We start from the raw sequence: 21,436 nt of genomic DNA on the forward strand, positions 1-21,436 counted from the left end.
TTTGATTTCTTGACTAAAATTAGATTGGAATATATCATTTGCCATTTTAACCTTTCTAAATGAATCACTGATTCTATTTTGATTTTTCTTTTAGTATGTAACTCACATTGAACCACTAAAATGCTATCATCAGAGATTACAAAACAATGACATATGCTTTAACAATGTTATTTAATGAAACATCCGATACATTGAGAGCATCATAACAGAAAAAGCATATTGGCTGTGATATTAAAGGATCTACAGTTCAGAAAGGTAAGCTGTAAATGATTAAAATATTTATTGCTATTACTTAATTGTAAATCCTTTTTTCCAAGCATTCAAGGCACAAGGTCCTTTATGTAAATGTTAAGAAAAAGATGGCAAAGCCATATCAATTTATAGAGCAGCTGGCCCATTATAACTTTTCTGACTGGGTTGAGGTCAAATATTAGATTAAGTTCCACTGTAATGACAATTCTTCCTACTGGAATACTGATTCTCACCTATCCTACAAACAAAATGATCCAACCTTGGGAATTCATAATAAATAATTTGATTAATACATTTATATCCTGCAATAAAATCATTTTTAAAAGGATGCTTTTTTAAAACATTAAAAGTATATTAAACTTGATTGAATAACAAGATCAATTCCTGAACTGTTGTTTCTACATTTACAATGCATTTTAAATACTTTACACTCTTGAAGATATTTGCAGTTAGATGAATATGTTTACTATTGTCAAGCATTAATTTTTGTTTGTCTTCTTTCCCACTTTTGCAAACAGAATGTTATTTCTTTCCCTAGGCTCTGGTTGTAAATTAGCATTGATTGCAAATGACAGGATGTTCCTTTTCTTTCCCTGTACAATTCTTGTCATAAATGTGTTGTTTTTAATGGCAAATCAGCTAATTAGAGACAGTGTGGTGTGGAAAATGGAGTTAATCGAATTAGTATTAAAACACTTAGTAATTAATCATTTCTTGGAGTGGCATATTATTCAGAGGTTAAAATTGTTGCCAAAGCTCATTTCTATCTGTATGCTTTCTTAGTATTACCAGAATTTTTCAAAATATATCCTAGGCATGTCCTAAACAGACAAAATTTGCAAGGGAATCATGAAATGATTTAAAATTATATAAGCCTATGTAATTCATAATTTCATTAAATATTCCTTAAGGTCCTATATTGAAATAACTTTCCTATAAAATGAGTTAATATTGCAATGAAGAATCTGAAATAATAGGTTACTACAATTGCTCGTTTTAAATCATGAATTGCCCTAGCAACTGGTTAGCTGCTAGGTGAACACCAGCTGCTCTCTCAGTCTCTCTGACTTATTTCTAAGATGATTTTGACCTTTAGATAGCAGACCTTTCAGTGATTTTTTCCCATTCATCAAGTTTGCCTGAAAAATGAACAACTAGCTCAAATTTTGTGACTGTTTTTCTCTAATTTGTAAACCAGCCTAGGAAAAGCTGCCTAATATCTAATGTGTACAGTCTGTTCTCCTTCAGTATATGGAAAAAAGATAAATTATAAACAAATTGGATAATTGAGAATAGAAAGCTGCCATGAAGAGTTATTTATTTAAATTAAATAACTGCTTCTATTCTCTCATAACTTTGCATTTGGCTGTAAAAGACAAGGAAAGATATTAACATGATTGTATAGAAATTTGGGATGTCATTTTTCATTCATTAATTCATTCAATGAATACACTAGTAGGACTCAATCCTCAACCATATAAGAGGATCTAAAACCCCTTTGGACTATTTTGAAAGTAGACATGTCATTACCCTGGAAGATTCTTTATAAGTAGGCCTGCAATGGGATCCAGACAGCAATACTATTAAGGCTACATAAAGGATGAAATTCTGATATGCACAAAGTTAAGAACCACTATTCTTGGTGCTCTTCTAGGCACTGGAAATACAAAGACCAATAAGGGAGGGTTCCTGTAGAGGCTTCCAGTCTTTAACAGTCAAGAACCACTAAATAAAATGAGATCAATGGCTGGGCACGGGGGCTCACGCCTTTAATCCCAGCATTTTGGGAGGCCAAGGCAGGAGGATCACCTGAGGTTGGGAATTCGAGACCAGCCTGACCAAAATGGAGAAACTCCATTTCTACTAAAAATACAAAATTAGCTGGACCTGGTGGCGCATGCCTGTAGTCCCAGCTATTCAGGAGGCTGAGGCAGGCGAATCGCTTGAACCTGTGACATGGAGGTTGTGCCAGATCACGCCATTGCACTCCAGCCTGGGCAACAAGAGCGAAACTCAGTCCCCTCCCCCGCACCCCCCCCAAAAAAAGAGTGATGACCGCCATTACATGTGGCATAATTAAACCACACAACTGATGATAGCAATATATCCTACGGCTGAAGAACTGTCTCCCAGAAAAATATTTACAGTTGTTTACTTTTTCATATTCAACTAATATTTATTAAGAGCCTGATATATGCTAGACACTTTCAAATGCTTATTACATGTCATCCTCATGATTACCTTGTACGGGAGATACCATCAGTACCATTTCGATAAATGAAAAACTGAGACTCAGAGAGATTAAGTGGCTTAGCCAAAGCTCCCTAGACAATAAATGCAGAAGCAAGGATTTGAATTCAGGCCTGTTTGGTTTCCAGTCCAGAAGCTTCCCCACTGTACCACACTGCCTCGCCAAAAGCATAAAGGAACCTCTACAACTGACATAGCACCAGGTCCTGAGCTGCTGCCTCCCGAACTCCCGCCAGGCTGTACCCAATAGGTGAAGCCAGTCAGAAGGGAGAGGAGTAAGTAAGAAGGTCCCAGAGGTGACTTGCGCCTGGCCCTGTCCAAGAGTGCGGTGCAAGCGCTCCCCTGTAGGGGTTATTGTGACGGTTAATATTGAGTGTCGACTTGATTGGATTGAAGGATGCAAAGTATTGCTCTTGGGTGTGTCTGTGAGTGTTGCCAAAGGAGATTAACATTTGAGTCAGTGGACTGGGAAAGGCAGACCCACCCCCAATCTGGGTGGGCACCATCTAATCAGCTGCCAACACAGCCAGAATTAAAGCAGGCAGAAGAACGTGGAAAGACTAGACTGGCTGAGTCTTCTGGTTTCCATCTTTCTCCTGTGCTGGATGTTTCCTGTCCTTGAACATTGAATTCCAGGTTCTTCAGCTTTGTGACTCCTGGACCTTCAACCACAGACTGCAGGCTGCACTGTCGGCTTCCCTACTTTTGAGGCTTTGAGACTCAGAGTGGCTTTCTGGCTCCTCCGCTTGCAGATGGCCTATTGTGGGACCTCACCTTGTGATTGCGTGAGTCAATTCTCCTAATAAACTCCCCATCTCCATATATATATATATATATATATATATATATATATATATATATATATCTCCTATTATTTCTGTCCCTCTAGAGAACCCTAATACAGTTAGAGAGAAATATGACAGAGGGGGCTAGAATGCAACCCAGTATTCTCTTTAATGTTCTCTTTTAGTGAAAGAATGTGCTACATTTCCAAGTTTAAAATTCAATTTAAGTTTTTTTTTCTTAAGATCCTCTATTTGATAATACTTTTATAATATACATTTTAATGATGTATGACTTTGGTATATTCCTTTTATTGTATACACAAGTATAATGGTACTTATTAAAAATGATAGTAAGAGAAGGGATATCTTCTCAATGACAGTCATGGATTGTAGATTTAGAATTGATATTCCAAACCACATATTTTAAACCTATTAGACTATGGCGTATGGACGGCAGGCCCAGGTTTTTGTCATCAATTTATTGCCAGACAAAAACAGTGAGAGACACAAATAAAACATTCAACAAACTTGTGTTGAATTAATGAGTGACTGAGTGAACAACAGAATAGCTCTAAAGAGAATTTGGTAGTGCTTCACTTTGACTAATTTTGATAACCTTTCAGTGAAAGTCAGGGAAAACTTTTAAGTATTATAAAAGGGGTTTTCTGAATTGCTACCCGAAATCCTAATAGTCATAATGACTAACAGAAATACTTTTCTCACTTGCTGAGCAAACTACCTCACCTCTTTAACAATCTCAGTACAGTCAAATGGTATTGTTGCCAAGATAGGACTTTAAATTCTATAAATCTTGGATCCTTCTGTCTGGAATATATCTAAAGCGAAACTCAGAAAATTAAGCAAATGCTGCTGAGTCAATTACAATGTTGCTTTCCAATTTCTGACTCTTTTTAGACGACAAATAACACTGGGAACAAAATTCTGTTAATACTTAACTATGAAGTTACATGATAAGAACAAAGATGATAGGGAATTTGAGCCAACTTGGATAATTAACTTAAGAATTAAAAATACATTAATGTGGCAACAATTGAAAGGATTTATAATACAGTATAAGCTTCTGTGCTGATGTCAGCACATTAGTAAACAATGAAAAATCAAACTCTAATTATCAGTCCTCAGAAAGGAAGTGAGAGAACGGATGTGTCAGAATCAACTTCCAAGAATAAAAATGGCTCACACGTATTAAATGTTGTTTGCATGATCTGAGCCCTGCTCTCAGAAGTGTATGACACTGTTCCTTTAATCCTCTAAACAACTCTCTGAGGCACCTACAACTATTGCTTTTTGTTCTTTTTGTTGTTATGGATGACGAATGGACAGAGGTGGTAATTGTCAGAGTCAGGATTTGAACCCTAGCATTCTAGTTCCAGTGTCTATGATCTTCACCTCCTGATAAAAATAAACACAATTTCAAAAAACCCTGTTTTGAAGAATATGTTTCCTAGAAGTTTCTTCACTTGTCTTTTAAGAAATGATAAATGAAACATTTTAGGCTCCATTTAGCTTCCAGAAAATATTGTCATATTTTCAAACCCCTCCTCCTTTTGTTATGACATTGTTTTTCCATTACTGAAAAGCCATCCTAGTCAGCATTCATTTTCCCTCCAGAATAGTGTTAAATCATTAGATCTATTGTTAATAAGAACCCACCTGAAAATAAAAATTTAAGGTACTACTATGTACAATAGGCTAGCGTGTACTACTATGTACAATAGGCTACAATCACTGCTGTGATTTCTTGACTCTGTAAGATGCTTCACAGTTTCAGTAATATCTTTGGCATTGTATTACTTGTGGGAATTATTTTCTACTATGCTGTAAATATATCTGGAAAATATCCCTGTGTTATGGGTTGTCAGTTTAGAGAGAGAACTGGTAAATGAAAGTAGGAGTGTAATGGATCAGGCTGTGATTTTCAAAATATATATATAAAAAAAATTAATAGAATAAACTTCACTTGTCTTAGCTCTCTTTGAATAGTAGAATTTCAATTATGTTAATAGTCTTGTCATAAAAACCAATGAGAATCTTTATGCTCTTCTCAAGCCTTCTCAGACAGGCTGCTTGACCAAATGAGCTGAATAATCTCTTCCTTTTCCTCGTTGGATTAACCAAGAAAAAAATAACGTATGGGCTTACGAGCCTGACATGATGTCTTAAAACTTGAACTTTGATAATTCTAGGCTTTATGCCAAGCCCAGCCTTAGCTGTCCCATAGAGGTAAGAGATGCCATTTACTGATTCAGATGAATTATTTGCCTTTCTACTAACAAGACTGTAAATCTTGAAAAGGTGACATGACTCTGGCATCTCCCAGCTGTAGTCAATAATAACCTTCACCTGCAGGCTCAGTCCAGCCAAATTCCTGAGCACTTTTGAACTTACGATCAGCAGCAGCTTTGGCATATGGATCCTACCTCATGTCTCTTCTTTTAGCTAGATTTGTACATTCAGACTTTAGTTTCTGGATTGAGTGTTCCACTGCCCCTTTGGGATAAAATTCATTCATTGACCTCTGGACTGCTTAACTCCAAGAGTCATATGACCTTTGCCATTTTGATTTCCTGCTTTCAATGCTTCTGGTCTCTTCATTTTGTGTGACTGGCTTAAGCTTCCAGAATAATGAACATGAATGCCTTTGCTCTGATACTTTTAGCCATGTCTCTTATCCACATAATCCTTGGTCACATAAGGTATAGCAATCTCTGTGTAAATAAAGAGGCTGAATCTGTATTTGATGTTTGACTGGTAACTGCTTTCAAGATTTCTCACTGCCCTTTCTCTTGTATTCCACATCTGAGCAAACTCACGAGAAAACCCACCTTCTGTCCTTTTTGGTGCCAGTGGAAAAAATCAAGCCCTGCAAGCCCCAAATAATGCATGGGAACCCTCACCTCAGCCTCAACCCCTCACCACCCTAAAGCCCCAAGCCAGTCACCCTTCCCTGCTTTTTCAAGCCATGCTTAGACCAGCTTGGGAGCCCATCCTGTTTCCCGAAAAGCCTCATTGTTCAAATAATGAACCTCTCTTACGTACTTGGTGTGTATGTAATATCATTAGAATTGGCATCTGAGCCAAGTTTCTGGGAAGAGTTCATTCCGGTCTTTTGAGTGACTAAAAATATCCTTAATTCTTCTTATATCCTCTCTTATTCTTTTACTTATCTATACAGTCAGTCCTTGAATAATATGAACTTATTCAAAGTCATTTTGTTATAACATTGATGAGAAAAAAAGTAGATTCCTGGCTGGGGACACTGTCTTCGTGGAGCTTGCACATTCTCTCTATGTCTGTGTAGGTTTTTGGAGGGTACTCCAGTTTCCTTCCACATCCTAAAGATGTGCACATTAGGTTAACTGGCATCTCTGCATTGTCCCAATGTGAGTGAGTGTGTGTGGGTGTGTGAGCAAGTGCACCTGTGATGGAATGGCATCCCTTTCCAAGGTTGGTTCTCTGTGATCTGAGCTGCTGGGATAGGCTGTGCCTACCTGACTCTGAACTGAAATAAATAGGATGAAAAATGAAAGAATGAATAAATAAAAATTATTCCAAAATAAAAATGTGTAAAGTATATGGTAATCATACAAATGCACAACAATACATAATACAGTACAAAAGCACTCCGTGAGTCATACTTGCTACTGTTTGTTTCTAAACTGCATGGTGTTAGGAGGTGTTCCTTACAATTTTGTCTTTGCAAACATTTATTCCTTGATTCAACCCACCACCACTACAACTACTATCCCTCACTGATTCACCACAAATTGGGTAAACAGTTATTAACTTACTTATTTTTAAAATTGCTGAAATGTATGTATATGTCACATTTATTTCAATGTTTAGTATTAGATGTGATATATCTCTTTTAATTAGAAGTTTGGTGATGGTTTTGTGAAGAGAAGTATGCCATAAGAACTTAATTCTTGTTTATATCAATTCGTTTATGGTACAGTTGGTTTCATATATGCTGTTTCACTGAAATCACAGTTCCAAAGGACCAACCCATTATGTGAAGTGATTATTTACCGTACTTCTCTGGCTTGATTCCTTTTGATACTGACCTTATTTATAAGTGCTTTCAGAAATTTCTTCTGGAACAAGGAAGGCAGATCCATCTACTTCCTCATCTACTTCGTGGCCTTTTTTCTCTACCTCCTTATGTTCTCTGAATCCTGGCTCTGCCTGAGAACGCGTCTTCCTCTATTGCACCAACCAGTGGAAAAATGTTCATTTTGCCAAACCAGCCGTCAATAGTTTCACCTGACTTTTAGGATTCCTATTGTGTATCACAGGTATTATCTCTCACACAAACCTCTATACTCTATACCATAGTGTTTTGTGTCTGGTTTTGAGTGTCATTCTTTATCCCAGACACACTGTAAATCTAGGAGACATCCATAATTACAAACAAGATTCATCCAACTAACCAGTTCCCAATCCCTGGACTTCCCTCACTTAGTGGCTTTGATCTATGTCCTACTTAATTATCCTCTACCTACACCATTACCTGGATCTTATTTTTAGGCATGAGTGTATCATAATAGAAAATTTAACATCCAGCGACACACACTCTGACCACTAAGTCTTGTTATTCCAAGACTCACACACTCACATTCATTAAACTTTTAAATTAAAGTATTGAGGCCACCAAGCCACTGACCTTTCATTTCTTCTACATTCGTACTGGAAGCTCAACAAGTTAATAACTGTTAATGTTAATTAATATGAAACAAATAGTTATTGGACACTTCCTTAATTCACCTAGGAAATAAAGTAATTATGCATAGTATTTTTCAGCTTTCCTCTCTTCTGTTTGATTCCCCTGTTACTTTATACTAATTCCAGACAACGAGATTCCTTTCCCTGTCCTTAGCCAGCATCTGACTCTACCAATACCTCTGACCTCATCAGTTCCTGATGCCTCTGGGATCTTGTTCCATCAGTGCCCTAACCCCTAGCTCCTCTGTCTTCAACCTCCCTTTCTCTATTCAAACAGCCCTCTCCTCAGCCTATAAATATCTGAAGCCCTAAATAGCTGGAATCACTGTACCCTCAAGCTATTATCCTTCTCTCCCAAGCCATTCTAATGCATGATTTTCAACAGTCATCTGCAGTAGCTATGGTCTGTTTTATCATGTCCTTACTCAATGAATTTTCAGAATCTACTAAAATTGTTGTTACACATGTCACCAGTAGCCTTAATTACTGAATATTAATGGATTTTCTACTATTTTCTTCTATCATCTTTACTCTGTATTTAATTTGCCAAGGCCCTCCTTTTGAAATGCTTCATCCTTTTTAATTTTGTGACATCTTTCTCTTCTGCCTAAAGACATTTTTCTGTCTCTTCCATGGGCTTCTCTTCCTGTGCTCTCACTCTGTACGCTTTCTCAAACTTAGACACCCAATTGCATAGTTTTATGCTAATCATCCTTACGCATATTGCTCAAGCTACCTTAAAAACTTACTTCAAATTTTCCTGGATCCCTTCACCTGAGTGTTCATCAATTACTATATATTGATAATGTCCCAATTTAACTTCCACTTAATCATGTACTATTCATTTGAGTTGGTCACCTTTAGGTAATCTCTCAAACCCTTAGCTATCATTCTCACCTCCCCATACTTTCAGCCACCAAATCCAATTATTTATTAAGTCCTAAATACTTATATCCAATTTATATGTGAAATAAGTATTTCCCCTTATTTATATATGTGAAATACACACATACACACACATAAATGTTTTTTCTCTGTCTTCATATCAATATATCTTTCCTTGTAGATGTCTCTAAACTCAAACAAACAGGTTTATTGCACTAACTTCCTAACTGTCCTCTCCGTTTTCATTTTTGACTCCTTAGATCATGCTGGGACTAGGGTTCCATAAATACAAACACAACTCTGACACTTCTGTTTAAAAGTTTCCAGTCACTCCACATTTTCTATGTAATAAAACCAGGTATTTTAAAGTTTGAAACTACTCATGCAGATTTATTTCTTGCTATCCTCCTCTTCACCTTTATACTCCAGCAGCAATGCATTGCTTGTATTTTCTTTACACCCCTCCAGAATATATCACATTACTTTTGCTAATGTTTATCTTTACCTCAGTGACCCTTTTCTATGCATAGGCCTTCCTCACTAGTCTATTTATTCCCCTGCCACCTGCCTGGAAAACTTCTACCCCTCCTTATTTTTTAAGATTCAGGTCAGAGGTCACTCTTTCCAATGCATCTGCTCTGACCCTTCTGGACTGGCTGATGTGTCCCCTCTTCTGTATGTATTTTGTTAGATGCTATAGCATGTTTTGTACCTACCTTTACCACTAGACTGTGATGTCCTTTAGAATAAGGGCTATGTCTCATAAATCGCTGTAACTCCAGCATATAGCAAAGTTCCTAACACATGGCCAATAAACTTTTATTGCACAGGGAGTCTTCAAGCCATAAAATGATTCACAGGAGAATTAACGGAGAAGTAACATGGTCCAAGCACTCCTGGAGGAATCAGTGCTCTGTGTGATGCTGGAGAGGTCACTTCACCTTTCTACAGCTCTATTCTCTCAGCTGACAAAAGACCACCTGTATTTTAAGGTTCTTTCCTGTTCCATATTTCCATAAAATACGTCTCTTCATGCTGCATTTATGTTTTTCATGTTTTCTATTATAGAATTTTAACAACTCCCTTAAGATACTTCACAGACATTCCACACACAGTAACTACATTGAAGTTCAGAACCTATTGTGAACTAAGTCATTTACACAGATTAAGTTCCCCAGCAAAGAAAGATGAGTAAATGTAAATTGAATAAATAAATACATTTTATTAGCAACTTTTAAAAATTTACTCAAGAAATATAAATTTATGGACAGAAACTTCAGTCAACCAAGAATAAAGCATACTCAAATAGCCATAGTTTCTTGGGGGGGGGGTATGTAGGAGTATGAATAGTCCAGATAAGCTATGTATGCTAAAACCTTATTCACTAAGGCAACATAGTTTTGAGAATCTATTGAGTGTTAAGATATTTATTATATGCAGTTATCAGTCCAGTCATCAATAATAATTATATTAAAAGTATCAATTTAGTTGTATTTCAATGCTACTCATTCTTCTTCACTCAGTATTGAGGGAACATTCTTATTTGTCTCTCTGTGTTCCTGGTAGAATGTGAGTTCTTGAAACTCACCACTAGAGTTAAGATTCTGGTCCTGCTACTTTCTATCTGTGTCTCCCAAGGCAAGATATTTGACCTTCCTTTGCCTTAGAATTCTCTCCCATGAAATGGAGATGAATATACAAGTACCTACACATAGATCAGGTCAGGTATATAAAATGAGTTAATATGTGCAACATAAAAACAAAAACATGTAGAATTAAGTAAGTTACAATCACATACACATTATATATGCTACTGAACATAATGTGTCCAACAATATCCCTGTATTAGATGTTTACTATGTATTTGTTGTATTAACATTAACCTGACAATAACAAAAATCTATTACATAAGCCATATATACAAAAAGTCCAATGAAAGGTTAAACTATGTCTTAATAGGAGGTAAATTGCGTTGGAAGTAGTAAAAGCTGAGAAATATTACTGACATTTAAATTTTTCTAAAGATGCATTGGTATTCATTCAACAAACATTTATTAAATACACAGTACATTGTAGATTCTGTGCTAGGTGCTGAAAATAATGCGAACAGAACACATGACTCATGCCTTTATGGACTTTCAGTAGGGAAGACACACATTGAATAACTTTTTGTATTTATAGAATAGTAAGATGAAAAAGTTTAATGTCCTACACTTGATCTTAGCCAAAAGGCGAAGAAGTGATGAAAAAGTTTGATGTCCTATAGGAACAAATAAAACATAGATCTAATACGTAAAATAGGAAGGACATTTTGAAGGAAGTAACTTTTTGCCTGAAACCAGGAAAGTAAAGAGATATTAATCCATGTTGCAGGATGTGGAAACGAGGAGTGGTAGGAGAAGAGAAACAAGTTTATTAAAAGCAGCAAGATGTAGCAAAAGGTGTATTCACCTAGGGTCAAAACGCTTCCCATGTTACTTTCCAGAGTATTCAACTCTGAATTCATTTTGTAATTTGAAATCCTCTTTTATAACCACTGGAGTTTATGTATCCTCCTGAGTTATGTTTAAATGTGTTCCTATAGAATATTCTTTGGGGGATTATTCACATCACTATATGAGAAAGTTTCCAGGTATGACTAATGCAACAAAATTTTATACAATGGTAACTTCCTAAATATTTACATCAAATTTTAAAATCTTGCTTCATTTAATTCTATCATTTAAATTTTACACCTACTAGTGACCTGCATTTGAGTTTCCTCATTATACAAAAATGGGAAGTAAAGCTGAATGGTGTTTGCAAAGTCACACAGCCAATGTTGCTAGAAACCAGGTGACCGAACTGTAGATCCTGAAAATATTGTGGTATAGAGCCCAAGCTTATTTGTATTGATTAGGGCTCACTTTGCATAGTGAATATGAAGGAGAGTCATTCGTTCCATAAATGTTTAATGGATACCTTTTGAGCACCAGGTACTGATTTAGATATTGGGGATAAATCAGTGAACAATGCAAGCAACTGTCCTGTCTTCATGAAGCTTACTTTCTAGATGAGAGAGGTAGAAACAAACAAGATGAATGAGTAAATTATAGTATGTTAGCAGTGGCAAGGGCTAAGAAGACAAATAATTGAGAAAGGAGGATAAACAGCATAAATGTGCAGTTTTTGAATAAGCAAAGAAAGCCTCACTGGAATTATAACTTTTAACCAAAGACCCATAGGAGAGGAGGGATAGAGCCACACTGAGATCTCAGAGGAAGTTTTCCAAGTAAAGGCAAATTGTTACATAAAAACCATAGGGCTTGGGGGCTATGTGGAACAGTAAGGTAACCAATGTGCCTGGAGCGGAAAGAACAAGGCAGAAAGTTGTAGGAAAGGTAACAAGGGGTTAGATTTTACAGGGCATTAGGCCATGGTAAGAAATTTTGCTTTTAGGTTGAGTGAGATGGGAAGTCATTGCAGGGTTCAGAGCACAAGAAAGTCAATGCCTGGTTTATAGCATAAGAGGATAACCTAGACGGTTATGTTGTGAGGGGACTGTTGGCAAAGGCCAATGCAGAAAGGCCAGTTAGGCGTCCATTAAAATAATAGATGATGGTAGATGTGTCCAGTGAATAGGAGATGACAAGACAAGATCAAATGCTGATATCTTTTCAGATTAGGATGACAGGATATAGAATTGTTTTAGCGTTAGATATGGGTGTAAAAGGAAGAGAGGTATTAATGAGTATCACAGGTTTAAAGACAATAGGTAATATATCACCCTCATTTATCTTCCTGCTAGCCTTATGCATATGTGCTACTGTTGTTTTATTATTTTTATTGTTGTTTATCTGTTTATTAGTTATATTACAGAAGTGGTTTGAGAAAGTTGAATAGAAAGAGTAAGAAGAGTGAGAGGGTACTTATTGGGCTGGGAACCTGGTGAAAGTTCAAATAAACTTTAGGAAGGATATTTGTAGCAGACCTGTAATAAAAACATCATTACGGAAGCCAGGAATTTTTTTTTTCACATAGAAAATTGTTACTGTTTTATGGGTAGAAATTAGAGAAAATGGCAGAATTGGGTTATATTTTCTATAGAACTTGGTTGTTTGTAACCAAATAAACAAAAATTGTCTCTGTACAGCATCCTCTTAGGGCTAATAACAGCTTAGCCATCCTAAACTCCTCTTTGATATGTTATTTGTTTTGAATAGTATTTCATCTGGAGTAAAAATTAAGAATTGTATTTCCACAAAAAAAGCATGCTTATTAGTCTGCAATTTTCTCGAAATCAGTTGAATCATTTTGAGAGTAAACACCTTGATATGAATACTTAGAAAGTGTATTTAAGGGGTAGCAAGGGTAGACAGTAATTCTGAACAATGACACGTATGACTTCAGTGCTAGACTTCATGCTGAGGGTTCACCGCACTTGTTATTTCACAATGGCTGCCTCAGAAGATGAGCTCACATAACAACCTACTGCCAATGCCATAAACAATTGCCAATTTCATTTTATAGGAGTCACATGGAAGAGCTGAACCAGAAAAAGTGATGATGATAGACAAAACTGAATATGTATGACTCATTCAGAGCTGGGCATTAGCACAGAATCAATGTTGGATTTCCCAAGTTCAAACCGGAATTTTGCCAGTAATTACTTACATGACCTTGAGGAGACCACTGAGCTTACTTCTTCACTTTAAAACATAAGGAATTAATGTAGACTTCCACTGGAGAATCATGTGACTCAAATGAGATGAGACATGTGTAAAAATGTTTTAAAACACTGAAACAATACTTGATGTTACTGAACAGATTTTCCATTTGAAAGAAGGAAAGGCGGAGAATTTAGCAATTATTTAAATTATTTAAATGATTTAGCAATTACTCAGTACTTTTCTTGGCTTCAGGAATTGCCCACATGCTACTCCATTGAATCAGAACAACAACATAATTAATCTATCTATCTATCTATCTATCATCTATCTATCTATCTATCTATCTATCTATCTATCTATCTATCATCTGTATACTTATCAACAACAATCTGTCGTGCATCTTTCCCAATGTCATTGCGTATGTCAAAATCAAGATCCAAACTTAGGTCTGTCTTGCTCCCAAACCTGCATAATTCCTGTTATACCAAGTCACCCTCTGTCCATTTTACACTGTATCAGGGATGGAGGAAATAATAGAGATCATCTAATGAAATGGTTTTCAAATATTTGTTTGCAAAGTCCTGTTGAGAAACTTAATATTTGCTAGAAGTAGAGTTGCTCTTGTTAAAGCAGCAGTGGGAACTCCAAAATTGTTTCTCCACTTGGCTCTCTTCCACTTCTCTCCTTGGGATAGTGAGTACCTTAGAGTTTCAAAAAACATTATTGTAGCCCATTCCCCTCACTTTTGTACTTTTTAAAAAAGCAAAGGCTCAGGGAGTCTAACTGATTTACCCAAGAGCAGACATCTTTTTTTTTCTCATTTTGTCGTTAAAAAAAGGCAATGTTCGTAAGTAAATAATCTCTATGAATAATATTCCTGTTTCCTATCAAATTGCTGAACCAGTTAAGAGATAAATTTGTTATCTATTAACTATCAATCACATAATTGATGGCGCTGCTGGGGAAGCATGGCTCACCATGTGGCAACAAAAGGCTGCTCCCAGAATCAGCATTTACCATGTCACAGGTAAGACTGCTTTTCCCTAGCTCAGAGCCTTTCCCAGTAAACTTGCTACTGGGGCAAAAACGGACCAGAATATAAGCTCCTTGGAGGTCAAGTCCTATAGCTGAAGGGGTAGTGAGGTTGAGTTCTGTCTACTCAATTACTTCTTCTGTATTAGTCAATTTTCATGCTGCTGATAAAGATGTGCCCAAGACTGGGCAATCTACAAAAGAAAGAGGTTGAATGGACTTATAGTTCTGCACGGGTGGGGAGACCTCACAATCATGGTGGAAGGAAAAAGTCATGTCTCACATGGCGGCAGATGACAAAAGAGAGTTTTGCAGGCAAACTCCCATTTTAAAAACCATCAGATCTCATGAGACTTATTCACTATCACGACAACAACATGGGAAACACCTGCTCCCATGATTCAGTTATCTCTCATCGGGTCCTTCCCACAACATGTGGGAATTATGGGAGCTACAAGATGAGATTTGAGTGGGGAAACAGAGCCAAATCTTATCATCCCCCTAATTCACCAGATCACTCATCCATTCCTAGGAATAGTGAGTGTCCATTGTTGCGTTAATGTAAGACACTTGTTATGAAATAAACATCAGGAAAATGGGCATAGTGACACTACATAATGGAATAATGCAGGTGATGAGAACTGCACATAGTAACATATAGTTTTTTTTTTTAACATCTGGGTTTTACTTCTGATTTGTTTATTGTGCTATTAAGTATTATGGATTTATGGCTTCATAATTTGCAGATGAACTTGCTTGTTTCTAAAATGAATGTTATTGTAGTGAGTTATTATGTGAGGTGAAAGTAAATCTTAAAATACGAATTTTCTCTATCACCTAAAAGGAGCAAAGTCAGAGGGATTGTCAGGTCTTCAAAACAGGAAACATCCAAAGGACAGGGAGAATGTTGGGGTATCAGAATCAGCGAGACCATGCAGGACTTGTGAGAATCAAATAAAGAGACTATGGAAAAATAGGAATTGATAAAGGAATACTTAAAGACAAATTTGACACTTACCCTCTAGGTATTATTAAACAGCTGTTGCAGATCCTATGTAAGATTCCAATATATCTTGAATTTATGAATATGAGGGAATTACTAGATCTGCTTTTTAAATAATCATCCAGTTTAACTCACAAACAAGCTTAATATTTGGGAGCATCAATTAAAAAAAAATTTGTTGAAAAGTCAACACACTGCAGCAGATAAGAAAGCCATCAGATTATTAAAATCTTTAGATCTCATTTCAATAAGTAGGCATTCAAAATAAAGTTAAAATGATTTTAGTATAATAAAAATAAATATATATCCTAGTTTTAATCCTCCCAAAAGAAAAATTACATATTCCTTTCCATTATTCTCATTTTCCTTCTAAATCCCAGATCTAATTTCTATCGCTGGGATACAGATGACTTTGGTGAAAGACCTGTATCTACTCATGTGGCTGTTGCCACTAACTTCAAGTCATTCTCCAATTCTCAGTTTCAATATCACTTCTGTAAATAACTATATTATTAATTTCAAATGAGAATTAGTTTCCCTGTTGTGTTCTCTCATATAATCCTAATATTCTTTCCAAAGCAGTGATTACTAAGATTGGAATGAGAGCAGGATATGTGGAGATATAGGTCAAGAGATCTAGAGTAGTAAATATATAAAATGAACAAATTAAAAAATATAACATACAGAATGAGGAATATAGTCAGCAATAGTGTATTGTATTCAGTAATTTTGTTAATGAGCAAGTTATACCTACTCTTGACATAGGGGAGAAAATGGGTAGCTATGTAAGAATATGAATATGTTAATTTGTTTCACTCTAGTAGTCATTGATATATATATACATTTTTATAAATATATTTATGTATATTTAAAACATTGTATATCTTAAATATACACAGTACAATTTATTTAAATTTTTTTGCCCATTTTCATAGCATTTTTACCCTTCTAATTTGTTTCTTCAGTTAGTCAAGAATATTTATTGAGCATCTATTACATGTCATCCATTTTTCTAGGATCTTAATATACAATGATAAACAGGATAGACTAGATTCCTGTTCTTATGGAGTATACATTCTAGTGGGTACTCCAAGTGGTCAAAAATCTTAGACACTTTTTTTTATAACCCACTGATATTTGCTAAACTTCTGTAACAGTTATTGATATACTGTAGGTGCAAATAAATATTTATTGAAGAAATAAATTAAAATTATAAGGAATAAATAAATACATCAGATATTGACAAAAGGTATACATATGCAGAAAATTAGTATTGGGTGAAGGAATTGATAGTCAGTGACCTATCCTAGATTAATTGTTCATGGAAGTCCTCTCTGAGGACTTGGAATTCAATTTGAGATATGCATAACAGAAAAAGGCAGTTGCATGTACTACTATCCAGAAGCAACCATTCTCTGAGAAGCCCAAGCAACAGTGAGAAGCTTGCAGATTAAGACACCACAAAGAGACAGACGGGGAAGACGAAAAGAGAGGTCAGAAAAGAATGAAAAGGAATGAAAGTAAAGAAAAGGGGACAGAAGGTAAGAGAAGAGAAGAAAATAGAGTCACTAAGGCAAACCACAGTACCAGGCATGAGTGAAGATGCTTTTGGAAATAGACATTCCAGTCATAACTGTCACTCCACCTGAATTCCTCCTCACCAATAAAATTGTGAGCAAGAATAACATGGCTGTTTTATGTCAGTATGTGCTGGAGTTGTTCCACAACCACAGATTACTGAAGCATGTGTCTTTCACAGTCACTGCAGCATCCACAGAGCTTAGTTACTGATCCATACTGAATGAGAAAAAAAAAAAGTAGAAAGGATAATTAAAGTGAAAAATTATTAATCACTAGCTGTATGATATTTGGTATGCTCTCTCTTTGAGCATCAATGTCTTTACATGTAAAGAAAAATGCTATATACATTTCAGAGTGTTTAAGATAATAAAATATGTGTCAATGTTTTATATTGTGCTTGCACACAGTGGTTATGGAAGTAGTAGAATCACTTTATTTACTTCATTTAATGTTTAGTCTATAGTATCTAAAGCAACACCTATGATACAAAATTTCATTCTTTTTTTTTTTAACAAATGAGGAAATTAATGCATTGAAAAACAACTAAAAGGCACTGTTCAAGTCCCTAAAATTATGACGAATAAGGCTCAGTGCCATGTGTTTCATGCTACATGAGTTTCCTGTGGCCTAAGAACTGGTCTGGCCTAAACCCATTGCTACTGGCCACACTGCTTCCACTACTTGTGGAGCCACCGTGTGTTGTGTGTGCCTGCTGGGGCCCAAGAGCTGACACAGCCAGTGCCCACTGTCACTAGCAATGTCATCCCTTATGACCGGAGAGCAACTGTACTCAGCTTGCATCTCTGCAGGGCCTGAAAACCATCCCTTCCAGGTGGTCACTGCCTCCAGCAAAGTGACACTGCTGCCTCCACAAACAACCTAGGCCACTGAGGCACTTGTAGATACCACTGAAATTGATTACAGCCAAATAAATTACATGAAGGCTATAGCACTGTGCTCACCTGTAACCAAAGTCAAATCACCTGACTGAATAAAGCATACACATCCACACAAAACAAATGTTCTTTTATGAAAGCTGCTCCGTAAAATTGGAAGACGTAACTGTTCTACCAGATGGTAAAGAATTAATGTAGGGACATAAGAGAAATTTAAAAGTAAGGCAATATGATACCTGCAAAATAATGCGATAATTCTCCAATAACATTCCCCAAATAGGAGAAAATCTACGAAATATATGAAAATGAATTCAAAATAATGACCTTAAAAAACTAAAAAAGATACATGAAAATTCAGATAGACAATTCACAATATCAGGAAAATAACTTATGATTGAAATGAGAAATGTAACAAAGTTATATACCATTAAAAATAAAAAACAAGTCTGGGCGTGATGGCTCAAGCCTGTATACCAGCACTTTTGGAGGCTGAGGCAGGTGGATCACCTGAGATCGGGAGTTCAAGACCAGTCTGGCCAACTTGGCAAAACCCCATCTCTACTAAAAATTACAAAAAATTAGCTGGGCTTGGTGGTGGGTGCCTGTAATCCCAGCAACTGGGGAGGCTGAGGCAGGAGAATTGCTTGAACCCAGAAGGCGGAGGTTGCAGTGAGCCAAGATGGTACCACTGCGCTCCAGCCTGGGCAACAGAGACTCCGTCTGAAAAAGAAAAGAAAAAACAGGAATCTTCAAGCTTAAGAATTCAATCAGTGAAATATAAATACAATCAAAAGCTTGAGTAGCAGACTAGATGAAGCAGAAGAAAAGATTTCTGAACTTGAAAACAGGTTTATTGAAATAACTCTATGATATAAAGTAAAAAAGAATTAAAAATGAATGAATAAAGCCTACAGGACACCACTGATCTAACACATTTTTGCATTATAATAGTTCCTGAAGGATGAGAGATCGGAAAAGGTGTAGAAAACCAATGCAATAAAATAATAGCTGAAAACATCCCAAGTTTTGGAAGAGATAAGAATATCCAAAACTAAGAAGCTCAAGATCCACAAATAGATTCAACCCAAAAAGATTCTCTCTGGGACATATTATAGGCAATATCTCAAGTAAAAAATAAGAATTCTAAAAACAAGAGACATAAGTAAAATCAAGCCACATACAAGGGAATCCCCATTAGACTAATGGTAGATTTCTCAACAGAAATCTTACCAGCCAAGAGAGAATGGAATGATATATTCAAAGGGCTGAAAGAAAAAAAAAAAAAAATGCAGTCAAGAGTACTATATCCATGAAGCCATCTTTCAGAAATGAAGAAGAAAAAAAATTTTTCCCACACAAGCAAAAACAGAGGGGATTTATCACAACTACACAAGGTTTACAAAAATTACTTAAGGTAGTCTTACATTTGGAAGAGAAATGATGATAGATACCATCCTAAAAACACACAAAAGTATGAAACTCACTGGCAGAGCAGTACACATATAAGAAAGAGAGAAGAAGCAAATCTTATCACAATGAAATTTACCAAACTGTCATGATAAACAAAATGAAAGGGAGAAATGCACAAAGGATATTTGAGACAATCAGAAAACAACTAACAAAATGACAGGAATAAGTCTTCCCCTATCAGTAATATCTTTGACTGTAAATGGATTAAATTTCCCAATTAAAAGTTATGGAAAGGCTAGTCAATAAAAACAAAACTCTAGTACATTCTGTCTTCAAGAAACTCATCTCACCTGTAAAGATATACATAGAGTGAAAGTGAAGGAATGGAAAATATATATTACAAGCAAATGCAAACCCAAAGCAAGTAGCAGTGGCCATACTTAGATGAAATAGATTTTAGTTAAAAATTGTAGAAGGAGAAAAAGAAATTATTATATAATGAGAGGAAAATCAATTCAGCAAGAGAACGTAACAATTGTAAATATACATGAAACCCCAAACCAGAGAAACCAGACATATAAAGCAAATATTATCATATCAAAAGGGAAATATAGACTCCAATATAATAAGAGTTAGTGGTATTATTACCGCATTTTAACCATTTGTTAGATTTAGACATATAATCAAAAAAGAAACATTGGACTTAAACCACACTCTAGACCAAATATATCTAACAGAAATTCTCAGAACATTTCCACCAACAGCTGCAAAATTTACATTTTTCTTTTCAGCACATAGAGCATTCATCAGGAAAAACCATAAGTTATGTCACACAACAAGACTCAACAAATTTTAATAATCAAAATACCGTCAAGGTGTCTGTTCTGACCAAAATGACATAAAATTAGAAATCAAGAGAAAGAACTTTGGAAACTGTAAATATATGTATAGTAAACATATTCCTCAATGACCAGTGCATCAATGAGGAAATTAAGAGGAAAAATAATAATGCATTGATGTGAATAAAAATAAAAACAAAATATATGGGAGAAGGCAAAACCAGTACCAAAAGGATAATCTATCACAATAAATGACTGTATCAAAAAAGTAGAAACATTTTAAATAAACAACCCAGTAAAACTTCTTATGAAACTGAACAAAACAAGAAAAATAAACTGGGAGGAGCCAAGATGGCCGAATAGGAACAGCTCCGGTCTACAGCTCCCAGCGTGAGTGACGCAGAAGACGGGTGATTTCTGCATTTCCATCTGAGGTACCGTGTTCATCTCACTAGGGAGTGCCAGACAGTGGGCGCAGGTCAGTGGGTGAGTGCACCGTGCACCAGCCGAAGCAGGGGCGAGGCACTGCCTCACTCGGGAAGTGCAAGAGGTCAGGGAGTTCCCTTTCCAGGGGTGACAGACTGCACCTGGAAAATCAGGCAAATCCCACCCGAATACTGCGCTTTTCCGACGGGCTTAGGAAACGGTGCCCCAGGAGATTATAGCCCGCACCTGGCTCAGAGGGTCCTACGCCCACGGAGTCTCGCTGATTGCTAGCACAGCAGTCTGAGATCAAACAGCAAGTCGGCAGCAAGGCTGGGGGAGGGGCACCCGCCATTGCCCAGGCTCGCTTAGGTAAACAAAGCAGCCGGGAAGCTTGAACTGGGTGGAGCCCACCACAGCTCAAGGAGGCCTGCCTGCCTGCCTCTGTAGGCTCCACCTCTGGGGGCAGGGCACAGACAAACAAAAAGACAGCAGTAACCTCTGCAGACTTAAATGTCCCTGTCTGACAGCTTTGAGGAGAGCAGTGGTTCTCCCAGCACGCAGCTGGAGATCTGAGAACGGGCAGACTGCCTCCTCAAGTGGGTCCCTGACCCCTGACCCCCGAGCAGCCTAACTGGGAGGCACCCCCCAGCAGGGGCAGACTGACACCTCACACGGCTGGCCAGGT

This window comes from Pongo abelii, chromosome 3 (genome assembly GCF_028885655.2).
Source record: "Pongo abelii isolate AG06213 chromosome 3, NHGRI_mPonAbe1-v2.0_pri, whole genome shotgun sequence".
NCBI lineage: Eukaryota > Metazoa > Chordata > Mammalia > Primates > Hominidae > Pongo > Pongo abelii.